This window comes from Populus euphratica, unplaced genomic scaffold (genome assembly GCF_000495115.2).
Source record: "Populus euphratica unplaced genomic scaffold, PopEup_1.0 scaffold324.1, whole genome shotgun sequence".
Taxonomy (NCBI): domain Eukaryota; kingdom Viridiplantae; phylum Streptophyta; class Magnoliopsida; order Malpighiales; family Salicaceae; genus Populus; species Populus euphratica.
Genome location: NW_011500211.1, coordinates 216,978 through 222,283, shown reverse-complemented (window position 1 = coordinate 222,283; position 5,306 = coordinate 216,978).

Genomic DNA, 5,306 nt, shown 5'->3' with positions numbered 1-5,306 from the left:
TGACCTAAAAATTGTCTTCTTTTCTCATATACTTTTTTTATATATATTATCCACTTGTTTTTTTCTTAAAAAAAAGAAGTCTATAGAAACTAAGTTTCAATACTTAGTTACTATAGAATATTAAAAATTATGAGGACTGATTACTTAGTTTCTATAAACTATAGAAACTAAGTTATAGTTAGGTCCCAGTATTCCCTAGGTAAAGGTTCTTCGCATGATGGTGTTAATTCTTTACTTCAGGTTTGTAATGAGTAGTTTAGGATGAATTTGACAAGATTCTGAAACTTTAGGTGGTAAACTTAGACAAACAAAATCCTTAGGGGATTATAATAATAAAAATATATAGTTTTTGTTTTTGTATTTAGATTTTATTTCATTATTTATAGAGTCATTTGAACCATATATTTTCTCGATAAAATATACCATAGTATATTTAAATAATTTATTTAAAATATATTCTACCTTAAATTAGAGAAAGAAAAACTAAAGGTCATTCCTTACTCTCTAACTTTTACACAGCCTTTGGCTAGAGTCCTAAGGGTTAAAAAAATATATTCCAGGAGTGCTAATAATAATAATAATAAATACTCTGTAAATTTGTGTTTAGTATATATTAAAAATTTCTAAAAATATATTAAAATAATTTATTTTAAATTATTTTATTTTTAATATTAACTAATTAAAATTATAAAAAAATACAGCCATCAAATGTTTGATTAATGTCCAACATTATAATAATAGTTGTTTCTAAAAAATATTTTTTTTATTTTTAGAATTAATATATTAAAATAATTTAATATTTAAATATTTAAAATATTTTTTTAAAAAAGAAAACAATTTTTTTAATTTTCAGAATTAATATATTAAAATAATTTAATATTTAAATATTTAAAATATTTTTTTAAAAAAGAAAACAATTTTTTTAATTTTTAGAATTAATATATTAAAATAATTTAAAATTTAAAATATTAAAAAAAAGTTTTTTAAAGAAAGCAAAATTAAGCCGCGCTATAGCTTCGAAGATACGAGGGAACATTGATGTGACTCCACTTCACATATCGATCACAAAAAATTCAGATAAATGGAAAACATGATGGAGCTTGAGAATCTATTGGCAATAATTTCAAACTTTAATAAGAAGAAATACATGTTTCTCCAAAACAATTATGAGATAAAGAAAAAAACACTAAAATAAACTTGAAAGTATGAGTACTTATCCAAAACAATCATGAAATAAAAAGACAAGAAGATACAAAAAAAAAATGAATAAAATAGATAAATATACAAGTAAATAAAAAAATATAAATAAATTATACAAGTTTGTTTGATATAGTGATAAAGATAAAAATTTAAAGTATTTTTTATTTAAAAATATATTAGAATAATTTTTTTATTTTTTTAAATTCTTTTTGATATCACCATATTAAAATGTTTGGAAAATATAAACTTTTTATTTTAAATAAAAAAATTAAAAATTTTTAAAATACTATAATAGTTAAATAACAGAAATTATAAGATCCAAAAAGAGATAGAAAACATGTCTCCTACTTCCGAAAAGAAAGCCCTGACATTACTGGCCATCTCTATCGCTGTCCACCTATCTCCCTCACCACTGTCACTCACAAATCTCCAAGCCACCGAACAACCACTCATTCTCCACCCGATCTGCACCTATCTCCTTCACCGCTGTCGATCACAAATCTCCAAGCCAGCGTACAACCACTCATTCTCAACCGCAACCAGATATGCAACTTGACTCGTAAAAATCCAGCCCTCTCACAACCAGAAGGTCTTTTATTTATCTTGAATAAATTTTTGTTATTTTGAATAAACTAGAATATGTTATGATTTATTTTATGCGCATTGTGATATTATTTGAAGTGTTGGGGTTAGCCTAGTGCCGTGATAATCTCGTGGGTGAACTTGTCAATAAATAATTTTTTTAGTAATCAATACCCATGTTCCTAAAGGTGTAATGCTGTGATTTTTCTATGGACTTGTTTGATTTTAGTTTTTTTTTATTGTGTGTATGGATATTAATTTTCAGTCCTGTGCATGGATGAATGGAGGAGTCTAAGTTTTATATTGGATTTCAACAAATTTTCACAAATAAAAAAGTTGGATTATTTTCATACAATAAATTTTGTTTTTTCTTCTTTTTAATCAAGAGTCAACCCGATGTATGTTTATCAGAAGTTATATATATAATTTTCATTCTTTCAGGTTCAATATATATGTTCTAAAAATAAGGATTACATCATGTTGTTAGATTTAATTACGTCCAAAATCATTGTTTAAGGTTAATAATTCTTTACCATAAATGAATATATACTAATATAAAGCAACTTAACTAGGTATAATGTAAGTGATTGTCATCTTCTCTATTATATAACCAATCTTTTATTTAATATACTTGAAAAATCAATTATATTTTTTAAATTATCATAAAATTAGGTGATTAATTCCTTCTTCTTCTTTTTAATTTTATTGTATCAATTATAATCATGTCAAAATATTTTAATTATCATAAAACTATGTAACTAATTCCTTTTTCTTTTTTCTTTTTAATTTTATCCTATCAAATATAATTAATTCATCAAAATATTTCATTTGAGAGGTCCAGGGTACTTGGATTTTCAATAAATAAATATTGATTATTTGAGTGCTAAATATCTACATTTTTTTAATTGATGTGGGGTATCAATTTAGTTTGCATATATATTGACTAATTTTTATAAATATTAAAATCAAAAATTATGTAAATTTTTAGTAATTATTAATATTAGCAATGTTAAAGTTTAAATTGAGACTAGGAGGAATAAATTTTTTTAGTACCAAATTCTTATCATGATCGTGTAGTTATGAAATATATATTTTAATAAAATAGTAAATGGATACTGATGTAGTGATGTTAATTAAAACTCAACCGTCACTTGAGTTGCTAACGGCTTAAGGTTGTAAAAGGATCACGGAAGCCAGACCTTTTAGCAACCTTTCTTGGTCAAAGACTAATAATGTCACCCTAACTTTTGACCACTGCTTGAATAACTATGTTTGGATCTAACAAATCCTGTCTGAAACTTTGGATACAGCATAGATGGTTACTTAATTTATTAGGTTTAGTTTCTTCTTATTGCTGCTGCTGTTTTTTTCTTTACTCTGCGTTTCTTACAGATCTTGCTGTTCTAAGTTGAGGTTTCTTTCCCTTTCTGGTGATTTAATGAATGATTGGGTTGTCAAGAAAGAAAGGGCCGAAACAGCATAGCCCTTTGTTATTTTTAGATGAGTTTTACTTTATCCTGACAGGAATCAAGAAATAAATGTATTGTCATGGTTAAGAAGTTATAATCACAATTTTATTAGTATTTAGCTTCTTCTTTTTTCTCGAATGTATATAATTAAAAATTATTAATTTATGACTGTTGATTTTTTAATTATTATTTTGTTTTAAAAAACCCTTAAACAACGCAATTTTATTTGTTTTTAGAAAAAGAAAAATCAAAGCCCACTAACAACTCAGGTTTTGGATTAGATGAGGCTAGAGTAGATCTTATATCTATGCTTGAGAAGGCTTCATAGCAGTTCATGGACGGACTCGGGAGCTTGTTTAGGCTTACCAGTCAGGACTTGTACGTAATTAATTAATATTTCAATCTTCGAGAGATTTTCTAAATTTCGCACTAGATCCATTCAATACCTGACAAAATTGTAAGTAAAATACAAGATTATAAAAATAATTAAGAAAAATATTTTTTTTAAAATTCAAGATTTTTCTTTAAATGATTATAAAAATAATTATTCCCATGAAATATGAGATTTTCTTTAAATGATTAGAAAAAGAAAAACGAGCTCGTTTTTGAAATTATAAAAATTAAAATCAAAATAATTAAGAAAAATATTTATATTTTCAAAAAACTCTACATTAGTTTTTCCAGGTTAAGGCTTGTTTTCGATTTCAAACCCGAGTTATCAACCATTATCTACAACTAATATTTTTTTTATTATGTTATACTTCATCATTTGTCTTTAAAACCTTTGTGCTAGAGACTTTAGACTCCTAACTTAACATTTTTGTTTAGGCCACTCATAATCGATTTTTATTATAACATTTTTGTGTGAGCTATATCACATTGTGAGTCTCCCCATCCAAATTTTCAATCATAGCAATTGATGCAGCAAAAAATAATAGACTAATTTTCGAAATTTTTTTTCAAGAAAGAACTTCCTCGTGTCTTTTTACACAAATAAGTTATGTTTATGATTTTTTCTAGTCATAATTATTCAATAACACATAATAAATAATTATAAAAATTTATTGAGGTATAATACTCATCATTTACTACCTCCAACCAAAATTCCTTCTAGAAGTGTAAGGAAAGAATGGATAAAAATATAAGTTCATTTAAACAAAATATTATTAGTAATATAACAAAAGATGTTTTAACTAATAATTGCAAAGCAATAAATGCTAAAGGGACTGTAAGAGGAATCTTCTATATCTTATAAAATTTTATTAAATAATTGATTTTGGTAAATTCGCTGCCTCAGGGAAACTAATTTGGCAAGAAATATCTGATCAGATTTTGTTAAATCTCTTTATTAATAGAAAATGTAGTGTTAAGCACGCACAGAGAGGTACATATACCAGTCATTTTTTATAACTCCAATTCAAATTAATTGATCAGCATAAAAAATTACTAGCCTTTTAAAAAATAATATAATTGCCAGGCCCGTGTGCAAAGGCATAAATCAGAAAAAGCAATTAATTATAGTAAAGCAAAAATCCAAATATCAGAATTTCTATGACTTTTCCACAAGAAAAACCCTATTATTGATCCATCTTGAATTTAATTAAGCAAATTAGTTGATTAATATTTTTATTTTCAAATTATTTAATTAAAAACGTATATCAAGTTAAAGATATATCAAAATAAAAAGTTACTAATAAATTGTTGTAAAAGAATGTTAGTAGTCCATCAACTTATATTAGTTTTTTAATCTATATTTTAGATCTTTATTTTATTTTTATTGTTTGTGAAATCTCAATTCGAAATTTAATCTGGATATCTTTGTAGTTGCATGTTAGCAATTTTCATTTTCTATACATATAATTATATGGTATCTAGGTTGATTTAAGATGACATCTAGATACAGAAACTCCTTAATTTAAATCATATTTTTGTAAAAAAGAATATTAGTTAACTTTTATTTAATTCATTATATATTTTATATCCATTAATTTAACAAATCTAAACAAAAAAAGATAGTTAATAAATGCATGGGATTCTATCTAATTAACGAGTGGC